Below are 18044 nucleotides of genomic sequence, written 5' to 3'. Positions count from 1 at the left end.
TGTTACTCTGGCAGGTGGTTAGGCCCAATTACAGTGAAGACTCTGCCGAAATTTTCTAAAAAATTTGGGAGTTAGTAAAATTTGGAGGATTGCGATGTGCGAAAGAAGAGATAAGTTATGTTGTGTGTTTGAGGGTGAATGATCCTAAGCGGGGAAGAATGAAATACCCCAGAAAAAGTTTGAAGTACTTCAACACTATCAAAAAAGTTTATGTGTGCATAGGCACGAGTTGCTATAGCCAATTGAGACTAATACCGTGCGTCGAAGTGAAAATCAGGCATTTTGGAAATGATTGGAGAGTTAGGGATTTTTGCTCTAAAGCTTATAAGAATGGAGAAAATAAATAATCTCAATTGAGATGGTGTTGTCGGACCCGTGTCAAATTGCGGGAATGTAGAATCACCCACAAGTATATGTGCAAGAATATACTCAGTAATTTAAAGTCCTCAGAAAGATTCTTAACACGGTCGAGGACGAACGTTTGTTTAAGAGGTGAAGAATGTAATGACCCGACTTGTCGTTTTAAGAATTTACGCCCCGTTCAGTGACTTAAGGTCTCGAGAAGCTTCGCAATATGTATTATGACCCGCGGGTATGGTCGAGTTTGATTTACTGAAGATTCGAAATTAAATTAAAAGAACAATCCTTGTTTAGAAGCTTAAATGGAAAGAGTTGACTGGAGAGTTGACTTTTGAGTAAACGACTCCGGAATGGAATTTTGATGATGTCAATAGATCCGTATGGTGATTTTGGACTTAGGAGCGTGTCCGAAAAAGTATTTGGAGGTCCGTAGTGGAAGTAAGCTTGAAATAGCGAAAATTAAATTTGGGACGTTTGACCGGGGGGGTTGACTTTTTGATATCGGGGTCGAAATCTTATTCTGGAAATTTGAATAGCTTCGTTATGTCATTTATGACTTGTGTGCAAAATTTGAAGTCATTCCGGATTGATTTGATATGTTTAAGCACAAGATATAGAATTTGAAAGTTCAAAATTCATAGATTTTGATTTGAGGTGCGATTCGTCATTTTGATGTTGTTTGATATGATTTGAGGCCTCGAGTAGGTCCGTGTTATGTTATGGAACTTGTTGGTATATTCGGACGGAGTCCCGAAGGTCTCGGGTGGGTTTCAGATGCTTAACGGATCGAATTTGGATTTGGAGGAGGAGTTGAAGTAGCTGGGCTGCTGGTGTGATCGCACCTGCGCGAAAAAGGGCCGTAGGTGCGAGCTCGTGGATGAGAGGATTGATTCGCAGAAGCGAAAATGCATGGGCTGTCCAGGCACCGCGGGTGCGAAAAAAATCATCGCGGGTGCGAAAAAAATCATTGCAGGTGCGAAGCCCGCGGGTGCGTAAAAAATCATCGCGGGTGCGAAGACCGCGGGAGCAAAAAAATCACTGCGGGTGCGAAAATCCTGGACAGAATGTTAAAAACAGAGGGATTCCGAGTTTTTGCCATTTTTGGGACTTCAAGCACTGTTTTGTGGGAGATTTTGAGAGAGAATTCAAGGAAAACTTGAGGTAAGTCATTTGTGATCATTTCTACTCCATAATATTAAATTATCATCGACTAATCCGACTAGATTACATGTTTTTGAGGTGTAAATCAGGGTCTGAACTTAGGGATTTGAAAATAAGATTTGAAGATTTGGAGGACGAGTTGAGGTCGGATTTTGGTAAAATTGGTATGGTTAGACTCGTGGTTGAATGGGCTTTCGGATTTTGTTACTTTTGTAGGGTTCCAAGATGTGGGCCCCACGGACGATTTTTGAGCTAATTTCGGGTTTTTGTTGGAAAATTAGTATTTTCTTATGGAATTAATTCCAATAAATTTTATTGACTGAATCGAATTATTTGTGGCTAGATTCGAGGTGTTTGGAGGTCAATTCAAGCAAGAAGGCGATTATGGAATATTGGCATAACTTCAAAAAGGTAAGTATATTGCCTAACCTCGAGTGGGGGAATTATCCCTTAGGCATTGAGTCTTATGTGAAAATTATGTAATTTAAAACTATGTACGCGAGGTGACGAATACGTACTTGGTTTATATGTGCAAATTATATCGGTTGAAATTCGTAGACGCCCTTAAGTATTAAGTTGGAAAATTTTTATAACTTATTAAATCCTCTATTTGTCACGCCTAGATCCTTGTTTGTTGAAATTATTTTTCTATGATGATTTGGTGTGATTGTCACCTTGAATTTAAGTGAAATATTATTTTGTTGAGTTGTTCACTCCCAGATATTTTTGTTAAGATTTTGTGTACATTATGATCGAGCCATGGGCTCCTTATTGTAAAAAAAATGATGTATTGTTGATTTCTATAGCAAGTTGAAATATTTGAGCACTCGACGTGCAATTTGTGATATGTTGTTAAATTTGAGCACTTGATGAGCCATTTGTGATATGTGAGCACTTGATGTGTAGTTGTTGAAATGATATTTACTTTGGGACTACGGAACGGTATTCCGGGAGATCCCCCTGCCCTGCATATTTACTTTGGGACTACGGAACGGTATTCCGGGAGATCCCCTGCCCCTGCATATTTACTTTGGGTACCGGGAGATCCCCTTGCCCCTGCATTTTTACTTTGGGACTACGGAATGGTATTCCGGGAGATCCTCCTGCCCCGCATATTTACTTTGGGACTACAGAACGGTATTCCGGGAGATCCTTCTACCCTGCATATTTACTTTGGGACTACGGAACGGTATTCCGGGAGATCCCCCTGTCTTACATATTTACTTTTGGGACTACGAGGCGGTACCTCGGGAGTGTCCTTTTGTTGATGTTTTTCTATGGATGCGCTTGCCTTAGGTTATTTTATTTTTCCGTGATATGTAAATTCTTATGTTCTTCCGCGATGTATTATTTGATTTAATTATGTGTTTTGTATTCCTTGTTGTATCGTATTGGTTTTGGCTCTTTGTACAAGACTCTGTACATTTGTATTTATGGTTTTTACTGATTTTCTAGAATTGAGTTGTTTCAAATAAAAAAAATTGCTATTATATTTTAATTTAATAAATTTTACATCCAAATTAGTAGTCATCGGATGCTTTATTTTAATTGAAATGTCATTTTCTTTACCCAAATAATTTCTAAAATAAATTTATTCCTTTGTTGATTTCTTACTTGATTTAAAGATTTTAACCTTACTTTAGTGAAAATAAATTGATCCTGTGGATCTTATATATATTGATATTTTGACACGTGAGTTGTCCGTGTGATGGTGATAAAAATATGGGCACGAGGTGTCGTGAAAAAATATGAAAGTGGACTGAGACCCGTAATTTTTATGATTGTGAAATGAGGTGTCACAAGGTGACTTTTACTTGAAAATATATTTATTTGAAAGTATTGTATCCTGAAGATTATTATTTGAAAAATATATAGGCGAAAGAATTTATATTTGAAGGACTTGATTAATTAGTTGTACTTGTGTTTCTTATTCGTCTGAGCAATAATTATGATGTTCTTGTTGCGTTGTTGTTATATCACTGGTTGATTTTGTTGTTATCATTGCTAGTTATTTTTCAGTATTATTTTGTATACTATATTGCACAGGCTATTAGACTAGTGAGTGTCTTGACTGTACCTCGTCTCTACTCCACTGAGGTTAGTCTTGATACTTACTAGGTACCGACCGTGGTGTACTCATACTACACTCCTGAACATTTTTGTGCAGAGCCAGGTATTGGAGGTATCGGACCCGGACAGAGTTAGAGTGTGATCGCAAGGATTCAAGGTAGAGATGCTTGGTCGTCGCAGTCCATTGGAGTCTGTTCATTTCATTGTACTGTTAATTTTTAATCAAATAGTATTGTATATTTGGTCCTCATGATCATTCCATGTATTCAACTAGAGTTCGTGACTCAGTACTACCAGTCTTGGGAGGTTGTATGTTCTTATTCATTCCGCTGTTAGTTTTGGTTGCTTATTTAAATAAATAAGAAAAAAACATGGCTTCAAAAAATGTTATTGAAATCGGCTTACCTAGTATTAGAGACTAGGTGCCATCACGACACCTGTGGCGGGATTTTGGGTCGTGACACATATGCAATTAATCCTTGCTTGCGAATTACACAGTTTTTCATGCATATTTTCGTGATATAGCCATTCCCCATTCATGTGGAGGATTGCTGGGTTTTTAAGCTTAAATGTAGCTTAAAATTATTGGGGTTTTAAGCTTAAATGTAGCTTAAAAGAGGGTGAATGGAAAAAGGAGGAAAATTAAAAATATTTGAGTTTCCCTCCTCGACAAAGGAACATTTTCCCATATTGGAAGAGGAAAAGATTTTGATGGGGATATATACAATTGCACTTCTTCTAGCTCTTAAAGAGTTAAGAAGAAGGCAAGCCTCGCGCCGTCGTCGTCGCTCGCTCGGCTCGGCTCGGCTTCAGCTTCGGATTATTCGAATTTGGATTTGGATTTGGTCAAATGATCCTCGCATCCGCGAGCTCGCACCTGCGGTCCTTTTTCGTATTTTGTCAAATGATCGATTGGTTGATTGATTTTTTGGACCAAATTTATTTGTTAATAGTAAATATTAACAGAAATGTTATTAAATATCCGATTTTTTGTAAATAGAATATTAATATAAAATCCAACGGAATAGTATATGCCCTTCGCCTTTTGTAAAACACATTTACAATATGGCTGAAACAGTTTGCACCTCTTCGCATTTGAAGAATAGTTTGCACCTCTTCAGATTTGAAGAAACAGTTTGCACCTCTTCGGATTTGAAGACCTCTAAGTTTTGAAGAGTTGCACCTCTTCAGTTTGAGCTCAACATTGGCTATAAATACCAGTCCATTCTCTCAGATTTTCCATACGAATTTCTGACTTCTCCTCCTTTCTTCTGCATTGTTTTAACTACAAACAAAGCAACAATAAGTGTGATTTGCTACCGATCTTTGTGTTCGCTGAAACATTGGTGTTTGAAGTATCGCTACACCAGTGTGTAATTCGTTCTATCCTGGGAGAAAATAATTCACAACCTTGGGTACTAAGAGGGGATTAAATTCCTTAAGGAAACACTGTGAATTCAATGAGCTCGGATTAAATTCTGTTTCTTTTACATTTCTGTTTATATGTTATTTTATCTTCTCCAGAATTATTTTACAAATACAGTTCAATAACAACTGATACATAAAATGCATGCATTTTTGTTATTCACAATGGCAGCCACGGAAGCAAGCAAAGCGCGTAAAGATAAACAACCTTCACACAATCCGCTCAATTATTTTAGTTAAACAATAGAATGATTCAAAACTAACCTCTAATTAGTACCTTTATGGTCTTAAAATTTCATATGTTGCACTGGTTATGCATTTACAACCCACTAAGCATATTATGGAACACCTGAAAATATTTGAACAGTTGAAATAATAAAATTAAGGAAGCAAAACTTTGAACCTTATTTAAGAGGAGGTTGGAAGAAGAATCAAAATATAAATAACGAAAAACACAAAACTCGATGAGGGAAAGAACAAGAATATAATAGCAAAGATGGTGCTAAGCAGTCGGGAAGTGCAAACTAAAATTTAAAGGGGTTATACATCAAAATTTTAAATCATCGATTATTAAATTTTTACCTGTTTTAGACCTCAAAAGAATTCAATATTTCAAAGAGGTTATATCTCAAAATTATCAGAGGATCCACCTTTAACCGATTAAGATAAATAAATAAGGAAAAAAATATTTAAACCCTTGAAAAACAACAATTAAAGGGGTATACCACAATATTTCGACTCAGCACTTCGAAAGCTCCAAGAGTGCTCCATCCTGGTAGACGATTGCTGTTCCAAGGGTTCGTTCAGCAGGAAGTAGCAGGTAAGTTTATCCCAATTTGTGAAACATAGAGTTTTATTCCAATTCTGATCAGAGATAAGGAAATGTGAATCCCTAAAAGAGGATACGAAAGATAAGAAAAGGTTAGGGAGAAAGGTCTAATGCTAATGGAAGACGACTGTTGCTAGAACTCATTAGCCGTAGTAGATGATTAACAAAGTACAATAGTGAAAGAAGCTTGCAGGACAGAGCTGTCGAGAATTCTAAATGGAAGAATGTGAGGAAGGACACGGCTATTATCAGAGCAATAAAAATACATATTATAATTAGCTATGTAAAATTACCACTTTGTCCTTGGTCGACCATCAAGACTTGAAATCATTCCTATTTTAATTGGATTATTATTTATCACATTGAAAATAAAAAATCACAAAATAAGAAAATATTACTAAAATTTATATTTTTCGTTCTCTATGAATTGTGTGTAAGTTAGTAAAACTTTTATAATTTTTGTGTGAGAAAATATAGTTATGTGACTTTGATGAAAAAAAAGTCATAATTATATGATTTTTATGTGAGAAAGCAAAGTTATATGACTTAACTGTAAAAAAATTATAGTCATATAAACATTTATGAAATTTACCCGAAAATAATTTTATTCTACTTGCTTGGGGAGAACATAATTTTCTTTAATGTAATACAAGGATTGGTTTCGGGAGGGACTTAAAAAAGTTGGAGGGTTTTACCAATAAACCTCACATTTGTGAACTTTTTATGGACTTTCGGTTGTTCTTTGTACTACTAGTATTATTTATTTTGTGGTTATTTTATCCAACTCTAAATTACTAATGCCAGCACGAATTGAAGACCTTTTTTATTTGGTTAAAAGTACGTTATAATTTGACATGTATAGGTGTTTGATTAGTTGTTTACTACACTAGTGCTTTTCAGTGTGAAAACTCAAAAGGTCTAGAAGCACTTAATTTAGACTCTTCATACGTGTTAAATTAATGTTCGAAATTTATCCTAATGACGATATAAGTCTCTTTCTTCTTCTTTTTCCCCCCCTCTCAAATCCGTAGGGATTTTCCTTCGTAATTTTTAGGAGATCCCTCTAGATAATAAATGGAAAAGTTTTCTTTTAAAGGGTATGTTTGGTATGAATTTTCATGTTTGATTGGCTTAAATATTTTTGAAATATTTTCTTCATGAACTCAAAATGTTTTTTCTATCAAGAGAAAGAAAAACATTTTTCAAAACTTTCTTCAACTTTTCCCACCCTATTCCCCATTCCCACCAATCCCCCCCCCCCCCCAAACACCTATCCTACCCCACCCCTATCCCGCCCACCCCACTCCTACCCCACCCATCACACCCTCCCCTACCCCCTTCCTAAATAGAAATATTATTAAAAATACTTTCTTTTCATGTTATAGATAGAGTACTTTCTTTTTTTCATTTCAACAAAATTAGTATTTTTTTCATGATATAAAAAAGTATTTTATTTCATTTCAACAAACAAAGTACTTTCTTTTCATGATGTAGAAAAAGTATTTTATTTTATTTTAACAAAATAATGTAGTAAAAAGTATCTTTTTTCATTTTAACAAAAAAAATATCTTTTTTCATTTCAACAAAAAAAGTACTCTCTTTTCATGATGTTGAAAAATAATTTTCTTTCATTTCAACAAATTGATGTAGTAAAAAGTATTTTCTTTTATTTCAACAAAAAAAATACTTTCTTTTCATGATGTTGAAAATGTATTTTCTTTCATTTCAACAAAATAATGTAGTAAAAAGTATTTTTTTTTTATTTCAACAAAATGACTATTTTCTTTTCATGATGTAAAAAAGTATTTTCTTTTATTTCAACAAAAAAAATACTTTCTTTTATGATGTAAAAAACGTAATTTTTTTCGTTTCAATAAATATGTAATAAAAAGTATTATTTTTTTCATTTCAACAAAATGAGTATTTTCTTTTCATAATGTAAAAAAGTATTTTCTTTCATTTTAACAAAATGAATATTTTTTTCATGTTGTAGAAAAAGTACTTTCTTTTTCAACCAAAAAAGAGTATTTTCTTTTTAGTTATGTAATACAAATTTCAACGTTGTTTCTGAGTATAAAAAGGTAAGGCAACACATTAGTCCCTTTTGGGTTTGTGTGAATTTTTAAAAGAATAATTAAATTTTTGAAGAAAATAGAGTCCTGAAAATGTTGGAGGGGGAGGAGGGGAGGGGAGGGGAGGGAGGAGCACAGAAAACATGGGGATTTAGGGGAAGTAGGGTTAAGGAAAGTAGCACAAAAAAAATATTTTTTTTAAAAAATATTTTTTACTCTCTAAACAAACACTAGAAAATATTTTTTCGAAAAAGCTTTTCACCCACCAACCAAACATGGGAAAATAATTGATAAAAATATTCATTATCCAGGAAAAATATTTTTAGAAAAATATTTTCGTACCAAACACACCAAATTGTGGTTAGCTTCTGAGTTATCCGATCAACTTGGATGCTTAGCTAAAAACAATTACATTCTGAATATATAAAAAAATATGTATATTATATATCAATATATAAAAATATTTATATAATAGAAAAATTGTCCCAAAGAAAGGGAGCATGACTGTGGTCACCAATGACAAGAACAAATTAATTCCTACAAAAACGTTGACCGGGTGGAGAGTGTGCATGGACTATCGGAAGCTCAACAAAGTCACTCGGAAAGATCATTTTTCGCTTCCATTTCTTGATCAAATGCTTGGCAGGTTGGCCGGACGAGCTTTTTATTATTTCCTTGATGGATATTCCGGCTACAATCAAATTCTCATTGCTCCTAAGGACCAAGAAAAGACTACTTTCACTTGTCCCTATGGTACTTTCGCATTCTCGCGGATGCCATTTGGGTTATGTAATGCACCGACGACCTTTCAACGGTGTATGATGGCCATCTTCACCGACATGGTGGAGGATTTTCTTGAGGTCTTTATGGATGATTTCTCCGTGGTTGGGAATTCCTTCAATGATTGCTTGAACAACTTGGATAAGGTCTTGGCAAGATGTGAGGAGACAAACTTGGTTTTGAATTGGGAGAAATGTCACTTCATGGTCGAAGAAGGCATAGTCCTCGGCCACAAAATTTCAAAGCATGGTACTGAGGTCGACAAGGCCAAAATTGAGGTGATCTCCAAACTCCCCCCTACATCCGTAAAGGGAGTGAGGAGTTTCTTGGGTCATGCAGGGTTCTATCGCCGATTCATCAAGGACTTTTCTAAGGTGTTGAACCCCTTGTGTAAACTTTTGGATAAGAATGCCAAGTTCAATTTCAACAAGGATTGTATAAAGGCATTCGAATTGCTCAAGTTCAAGTTGACTACTACTCTTATTATTACCGCACCGAATTGGAGCTTGCCTTTTGAGCTCATGTGTGACGCAAGTGATGTTGCGGTCGGAGCAGTTTTGGGGCAGCGTATCAACAAAATCTTCTATCCGGTCTATTATGCTAGTAAAACCATGAATGATGCCCAAGTCAACTACACAGTGATCGAAAAAGAGCACCTTGCTATTGTTTTTGCTATGGACAAGTTCTGCCCGTACTTGATGGGTACAAAGGTGATTGTTCACACTGACCATACGGCGCTTCGATATTTGATGAGCAAGAAAGATTCTAAAGCAAGATTAATGCGGTGGGTGCTTCTTTTTCAAGAGTTTGATCTAGAGATTCAAGACCGCAAAGGTAGTGAAAACCAAGTGGCGGACCACTTGTCTCGTTTGGAGTAGGAGGGGAGCCCACATAATGGCCTTGAGATAAATGATTCATTTCCCGGCGAGCAACTCCTAGACATTTCTATGATCGGGATGCCATGGTTCGCCGACTTTGCCAATTATCTTGTGAGTGGCATTGTACCGAATGAGTTCTCGTCAAACCAAAGGAAGAAGCTCAAATGGGATTGCCTTGACTATTATTGGGATGAGCCTTTTCTCTTCCGGATTTGTACCGATGGTGTGATTTGACGATGTGTACCGAAGGAGGAACAAATGGAAATTCTTGAGGCTTGCCACTCTTCTCCATATGGTGGTCACCATGGTGTAGCTAGAACGGCAACAAAAGTGTTGAGTTGTGGATTCTATTGGACTACTCTTTACAAGGACGCTAGCGATCTCGTCAAGCATTGTGATGAATGTCAAAGGGCCGGTGGGATTTCTAAGAAAAATGAGATTCCCCTCACCACCATCTTGGAGATTGACATTTTTGATATATGGGGTATTGATTTCATGGGTCCGTTCGAGAGCTCTTGTGGGAACACTTACATATTGGTAGCTGTGGATTATATGTCAAAGTGGGTTGAAGCTGTGGCTTTGCCCAACAATGAAGCTCGGAGTGTGGTGGCATTTTTTAAAAAGAATAACTTCACAAGGTTTGGTACTCCAAGGGCCATTATTAGTGATGAGGGATCGCACTTTTGCAACAAAAATTTTGATACCTTACTTACAAAGTATGGTGTTACTCACAAAGTGTCAACCCCCTATCATCCTCAAGCAAGCGGGCAAGTTGAAGTTTCCAACTGGGAGATCAAGAGTATTTTCTCAAAGACCGTGAATGCCAACTGGACGGATTGGTCAAAGAAACTTGATGATGCTCTCTGGGCTTATAGGACGGCTTACAAAACACCAATTGGTATGTCTCCGTATCGGTTAGTGTTCGGGAAAGCTTGTCACTTACCGGTGGAACTTGAGCACAAGGCTATGTGGGCATTGAAGAAGCTTAATCTTGAATGGGATATCGTCGCCAACTTAAGGATGGCACAATTGAATGAGCTTAATGAAGTACCTCCATGACAAGTACATCCGGAACAAGGAGTTCAAAGAAGGCAATCTTGTACTTTTGTTCAATTCTCCGTTGCGGATGTTTCCGGGAAAGTAGAAATCCAAGTGGAGTGGTCCATTTGAGGTTGTGCATGTGACACCCTTTGGTGCATTAGACTTGAACAACAAGAATGATGAAGTGTTTAGAGTCAATGGTCACCGGGTGAAATATTATCTTGGCAAAGTTGATGATGGCCACATTGTGGCGTTAATTCATTTCAAATGATTGATGGTAACCTGCGTCGTGTCGTGCCGTTAAATCAGGCATTTCTTGGGAGGCAACCCATGGTGTCTTTTTCTTTTTATTTTTCATTAGATAGGCTTTGTTTTGTGCTAACTAGTTTTAAAGTGTATGCAGGAATGGTTGTGCACTGCAGGGACTGTGTAAAATAATTTTTGCTAAGTGTTGAAAGAGTGCGGACCATACATTAATTGTGCAGACCGCATAATTCTAAAGGCAGCAGCATAAATCACTCTGCGGCCGCACAATTCTATGTGTGGTCGCACAACTAGAAGACAAAAATTGCAAGTTCTCTGAAGTTGGCCAGTTAAAATTCATAGCCAATCTGCGGCCGCACATAAAATTGTGCGTTTCGCACAAATTCTGCGGCCGCACTCACTTATATGCGGACCGCATAGTTGCTTCAAGGTCCAGGTAAAGAGTGCGATCCGCACTCAAAATTGTGCGGCCGCACTGTCCTTAAGTTTTGGGGCGACTTGGTTAAACTACAAATAGAACCTCGAGATACTATTCATAACTTTACCACTCTGAAGTCTTGAACCCTAAGCAAGCACAGTGCACGATCAATTAGTTCACAATCTTCCTTTATTTCATCAGTGTAGATTCTTACCTGCATCCTACATAACTGGTATATTCATTACATCTTTAGATTTTGCAATTTCTTTTAGTTTTTGTTCTTTTGTGATGTGAGTTGTTAGACCTAAAATGTCAATTGTTAGTCATGGGTGCTTAAAATCATGTGGGTAGTTTCATATATGTTCATTACGGACTGGGTAGACCATTAATCATGTTAATTTGTGCATGTCATGTCTAAATTGTGAAAAATTGCATGAACCCTAACTTTACTATCGTAAATGCTCAAATTGTGCGGCCGCACACAAATTTGTGCGGTCCGTATACCACTTGATAAGGGAAAATATTGTGCATGAAAAGTGCGGACCGCACTAAAAATTGTTCGGTCCGCAGAAAAAATTGTACATCCGCATAAATATGTGTGCGACAGCACTTTTGAACTTCAAAGAATCGACATCTCAGGATTAGACTTGTGCGGCCGTACTCAAAATTGTGCGGTCCGCAGAAAAATTGTGCGGCCGCATAAAAATGTGTGCGACCGCACTTGTGAACTTTAGAGAATCAGTATCTCAAGAATTGACTTGTGCGGTCGCACTTAAAATTGTGCGGTCCGCACTTCAGGATATGCGGCCGCACTCATAATTATGCAGTCCGTACTTCAGGGTGTGCGACCGCACTTCAAAATTATGTGGTCTGCACTAGACAGTCTGCGGCCGCACTCAAAATTGTGCGATCCACACTGTCTCCTTTGATGACTGTTGTGCTGCAATTGTTTTGTAAATGTTTGAAGTATTTTGAACTCAACAGACCTATGCACCTTTTATTGTAGACAATGGTTAGATCACGTGGTGGAGGAGATATATCAAAAGGGAGAGGTGAACCCTTCCGAGCAGAGGAAAAGACACTCTCCCTTTGCGAGTGCAATCGAAGCCTTTTTCTAAAAAGCCGACCACCGGGAGAGGAAGGGACACAGAGCCCTCAGAATCCTGTTCCTATGGCCCATCCAGGGAAGCCTCCAAGGGTCATTCAATGGAGGTCCAACCTGAGGCCCAGTCTCAACCATCCCAACCTACTGGGAAATTTCCATTGCACGACGAACCTACATCTAGTTCGTCTGGGGGTTCTGATGTGGGAAGCCAGGGTCCCGAGCCCTCCTCTACACCTACTACTCCGACACCAATACCTATTGATATCGATGATGATAATGTCCCAGATGATGGTAGAGGGGGGGACACTCATGTGCGGCTTTGAGAGGTCGAAGAAAAAGGAAATGTAGGAGGATCGGTTCATGAGCTTGACAGCCTTCAACAGGTTCCGGGAATTGTGGCCCCAGAGGTCGCTCACACTTGAGCGACAGTTCTTATTGAAGGATTTGGATATTCGTAATCCAAATGTCCTTAGTCAGTTCCACGAGCGCAAGGGGTGGAAGTGGTTCACCCACAGTGTCATCGATGCAAATGAGCACTTGGTCAGGGAGTTCTACGCCAATGTGGCTCACATCAAGAAGGGGACGAAAGTGACAAAGGTGAAAAATTTGAAAGTCCGCTTCGACGCCTGCTCTTTGAACACTTATGTGGGATTCGAAGACGTAGAGGCCGTCCAGTACCTAGAGAAGTTGGCTCTGAGTGACGTAGCTCGCCCGTGGCTAGCTGAGATTTTGGCCGCCCGAGGACCAGCACCACCATGGATTACAACAGGAGTTCCTATCCTCCGGGCCACCCTAAATTTTGAAGCTAAAGGGTGGCAAACCATTGTGTGCAGCCGGATTGATCCGAGTTTGAATGATAACAACCTCCCACTTCCCCGGGCAGTTTTGGTGGCTTCTATTATGGTGGGGTAGCCGATAAATGTAGGTGCCATCATGTCAACCAAGATCACATTGGCGGTCCGAAAAAGTGAAAAGTCCTACCCTTATCCAAATACCCTCACAGAGTACTTCAATGATGCCAAGGTGGAGCCAAGGCCATATGACACAAAAGTAAAGGCCAAGAAGCCTTTCTCATGGTTCCACCTACAGGGTGCTGACAACCCAAAGTTCAAGGGTAAGGTCACTATTATCGTTGGCCAGTATGACGAGCCATCAGTGGTGGGTTCTGAGCTGCTGCTGAGCCATCTACAGCTCCCATACCTTCCACAACAGTCGAGCCTTCCACCAGGACAACTACCATCTTCATCTTCTAGGCCATCAGCTGCAGTACCAATGCCAACCTCATCCACTTATCCTCTCACTGCGCTGCGAGTCTCCCAAACTTTGGCGAGCCTCAACAACTGGATGCAGACAGCCACTTCTAAGCTGTCTAACATATCCAGTGTTGTTGCAGCACAGTCCTCCACCCCAGCAACACCACAGGTCCCTCCGTCAGTAGAGGAAACATTGAAGCAGATTCTGGACAACCAGAAGACTATTATGGATACTCTGGTGGCTCACGGGGGTGCTATTGAGGAGTTGACCAAGCAGGTGAAGAATATGAGGAAATCCCAGGCTTCAACGAAAGCAGTGAAGAGTTTGAGCAGGGAGGTGAAGAAGATATCAACAACAAGTGATTTGCCTTTTGACCTACTAATAGAGATAGATCCATCAGTACCAGCTGATCCAGCAGCACCATCAGCAGAGGCACCAGCTGGCCAGTCTGACAAGCTAGATCTCACTGCCCCCACTGCTGAGGAGATGCTTCAGATGCTCACCAACCCTGTTGTCCCTCAGCCCGGTGATGATGAGATACAGCTGTAGGAGACTGAGGGTGGTGATGCTGCCAGTCACCCTGAGACCACATAGGGAGTTTTCTTTACTCTCTATCCTCTTGTGTTTTGATTTTGCTAAGCATTGAGGACAATGCTTATTATAATTTGAGGGGTGGTCTATTTTGGTTCATTTTGGATGACTATGATAACATTTGATTACATTTGGGCATGTAATAACTTTAATACTCTTTTTCTTTTATTCTTATTTTTATTTTCTCCCTCATTATGTATATATTCATTCCGCTTGTATATATTCTATTCCTCTCGGTTTGTATATTCATTTGCCTTACTTTCAGTATTTTAGTTCATAGCTTATTCATTTTGTTTTCTTAATAGTATAGCTTCTTAGTTATTTTATTAGCTTCTTTTTGATTTGTTAGCTTCTTTTTATGTTTTAGTGAACAATAAGCCTTTGGTTTTCTTAATGCTACGGTTCTTTCCAAAGATGGGTCTTGTGTGAACTGGGTAGCTCTTCCCGACGATGGATGGCGTGACAACCTTCTTAAGGGATCGAGTCAGTTTTTGATGATTAGGTAGAAACAAGTAGTATTAATGAATAAATAAGGGTCAAGCATGCTTCACATGGTACCAACACACTTAACTATGCGCTTATGGTTAAAAATAAGTTTTTGTAAAGAAATAACCCTAGTTAGTGACCTTGTGACTCTTGTGTTGACTTAGGCAATCATCGGGTGGTTTAGTTGAACCATTAGCGATTTTCAATCTTGAATGCGGTTGTTTGTGGGCCCTCGACTCTATTCTCTTTGACAATCCGGTTGTGTGGGAGGTGAGGTATTTTGTTACAAGTCCAAGTACCCGTGCGAGTGATCTAGAACTTGCCCCGAATGTGTTTCTAGGCAAAATTCTAAGTTAGACTGGCTTGAGAAGTGATTGTAGGCTTTCCTTGACCCGTTTTGAAACCTTCCATGGCCCACCAATGATATCATCCTTAGTAAACCCTTTTGAGCCTAAAGCCTTTTTATTCGATAACCACATTACAAGCCTTTACCCGTTTTATAGTGACTCTCTCTTGGCACCCGAACATTCTTTAGCACTCATGTGATTAAAATAGCAAAAACATAAGTTTGGGGGAGAGACGAGGAGTTTAAAGATGGTCTTAAGGGAAAAGAAATGAAGAAGAGGAAAGGCAAAGAAAAAGAAAGGAAGAACTAAAGAAAAAACACAAAGAAAGTGAATAATGTGAAAACGGTTGAAAAGATGCAAAAGAAAGCAAAAGTTCAAAGCAAGGATAACAAAGAAGGAAAGTATGAATAGCATGACAAAGAAAGAGTGACGTAAGTCCCCCTAACCCCCCTAAGGGAAAAGAAAATGACTCAAAGAGTCGGCAAAGTAAGAGCCAAAAAGAGAATATGAAGTGCTAAAGGGAAGCTGAACCAATTCCATTCCGATATTTCCCTCCTTAGTCCAAAAGCCTTCATTACATGCCGAAAAAGCCCTACGTGATTTCAAGCTGAGCGAGCTTACATTAGTGGCGATCTACATGAGGGGTAAGCATATGGTACTTAGAGCCGGGTGACATTCTTTTGAGAGTGACAAGCGAATCTTTCTCGAGTCATTGAATTAAATTCTTCATTCATGAGTGAGATGAGCTTTCGGGGAGTATAGGAGGAGGAGTTTGGGATCCACAGTGACCTGCATGAAAGAGCGAGCTTCCTTGATGAACAAAGTCAACCCTTGATGCTCAAGGGTCACATTAGAGCCATTTGTGCTTTAACATTCAATTCATAGGCTTGTTAATGATTCATGAGTGTGAGGGTAATTGTTGGTCCCAATTGATTTGTGTTTGATTCAACTTAGGCCAGCTGAAATAGCCCTTTTGTAGTGGAGGTGGGAAATTGCCTTAATTGCTTGAGGACAAGCAAAAGCTTAAGTTTGGGGGAGTTGATAAGTAGGGATTTTGATCGCTTATTTGCTCTCTTTTACTTACATTTTAGCTCGAAAATGCTTAAAGGTATTTCCGAGAACTAATGAAATGTGCTTTCTTGCAGGAATATTAGGAAACGAGCCAAAGAAGTGAAAAACAACTCAAAAAGGAGTAAAATTGGACAAGAACCAAAACAAGGCAAAAAGGGCTACAGTGCGTACCGCACAATACTGTGTGCGGCCGCAAACTCTAAAGATGCACTGATAGATTCTCTTCACAGAGTGAGGACCGCACAATTATTCTGCAGCTGCAGAAGACTAGATTCAGAGACCTTTAGTTTTGGGAGCTTGAAGATGTGCGGACCGCATCATTATTGTGCGGCCGCAGGATGCTAAAATGCGGCCGCACTCACAAATGTGTGGTCCGTAGAGTGAAGCCCTGATCCAGCCCAAGCACAAGGGTGCAGCCGCACTCAGAATTATGCGGTCCGCACAATTAGAGGAAATGCAGTCGCATCTCACCTTTGTGCGATCGCAGAAAGACATACCCACCAGTCAGTCTCAAAGTGCGGACCGCACACAGAATTTTGCGGCTGCACAACCTTCGCAGGGGCAATTTTGTCAGATATTTTCAGCTGGGTATAAATAGATCTTTTTGTCATTTTTAGGTTAAGTTTAGTGCACCTGAACATTTAGAGCCATTTTTATTTATTATATTGAGCAACTTTGTACTAGTTTAGCATTTAAACATTAGATTTTCTTTCCTTAATCAATTATTATGCATTTTATCTTAGTTTCTTCTTTAATTTCTTCATTGTCCATGAGTAGCTAAACCCTTAGCTAGGGTTGTGACCCAACCCTAGTATAGGTACTTAATGGGTGATTGATTTAGGGCTTATTCGTGATTGGGTATATGAATTTTAGCCTAGTTCTTGCTTGAATTTGAGAATTGATGGTTGCAAACATTGATTCATGCCTAATTGACTTAATCTATACTTGTGAAAGTGAGACTAAGTCTAGGAAAACTTGGCTAACAAGAAATTGGGATGAACTCAAGAAATTGATAGCCCCAATTCACTTATTTGGACTTAAGAAAGCCGAATTGGGAAAAATCACTCAAACTACCGAGAGGTATATAGTGAGTAATTACGTGTGATTGCTATATTGTATCCCGATCAACCAAACATGCCCTAAAGCTATAAATCTGTTAGGTAACCAACTAGGCGGAAGTCACAACCCTAGATCTTTTATAACTTGAAAAATAACCAAAACCAAAAATATTGTCTCTTAGCTTTACAATTACAAGCCTTAGCGTAAAAGTAGAAGTAGAAACAACAATTGAAAATGGGGAAGTGTAATCTTAGGCACGTCATATATTCACACTAGGTATATACCTAATCCCACATCAAGCTCCCTGTGGAATCGACCCCAACTCGCATTGGGGTTTTATTATTACATCGACCGCCTCGCAGCCTAAATTAGTGGTGTGAGTTTGGGCGACATCAGGGGTCAGATTGTCAAATATATTTATTTAGTTTACAACAACAACAACAACAACAACAACAACATACCCAGTATTATCCCACACCGTGGGGTCTGGGGAGGGTAGTGTGTACGCAGACCTTACCCCTACCTTGTGAGGATAGAGAGGTTGTTTTCAATAGACACTCGGCTCAGGAAAGTATAAGCACCCCATTAATCAAAATATAGACAAGAAGGGATAGTATCAAAAAGCCATATAAAAGCAAAATAAAAATAACAAGATAGTAAGGTGATCAACAATGAATGAAAACAACGGTTAGTCATAAAAACATACTACTAACAGAAAGCGAAAATGCGTGTCAATACTACTGTTATGAACACTCTACACTACCGACTCTACTACCCTAATCCTCGACCTCCATACCTTCGTATCAAAGGTCATGTCCTCAGTCAGCTGAAGC

General features: G+C 38.8%; 1 long non-coding RNA gene across 1 annotated transcript in view; it reads right to left on the bottom strand.

The window, feature by feature from the left end:
- Window positions 1–6067, bottom strand: part of LOC142167415 (uncharacterized) — a 28603-nt gene extending 22536 nt beyond the window's left edge. Inside the window, exons 1-2 of the long non-coding RNA XR_012697550.1 lie at window positions 5742–6067; window positions 5294–5365 (exon numbers count right to left, since the gene is read on the bottom strand). This is a non-coding gene — a long non-coding RNA (uncharacterized LOC142167415). The remainder of the gene's footprint in view (window positions 1–5293; window positions 5366–5741) is intronic.
- Between the last annotated feature and the right edge of the window lie 11977 nt (window positions 6068–18044).

Source organism: Nicotiana tabacum, chromosome 12 (assembly GCF_000715075.1).
Source record: "Nicotiana tabacum cultivar K326 chromosome 12, ASM71507v2, whole genome shotgun sequence".
Classification (NCBI taxonomy): domain Eukaryota; kingdom Viridiplantae; phylum Streptophyta; class Magnoliopsida; order Solanales; family Solanaceae; genus Nicotiana; species Nicotiana tabacum.
This window is presented reverse-complemented; position numbering and strand designations above follow the sequence as displayed.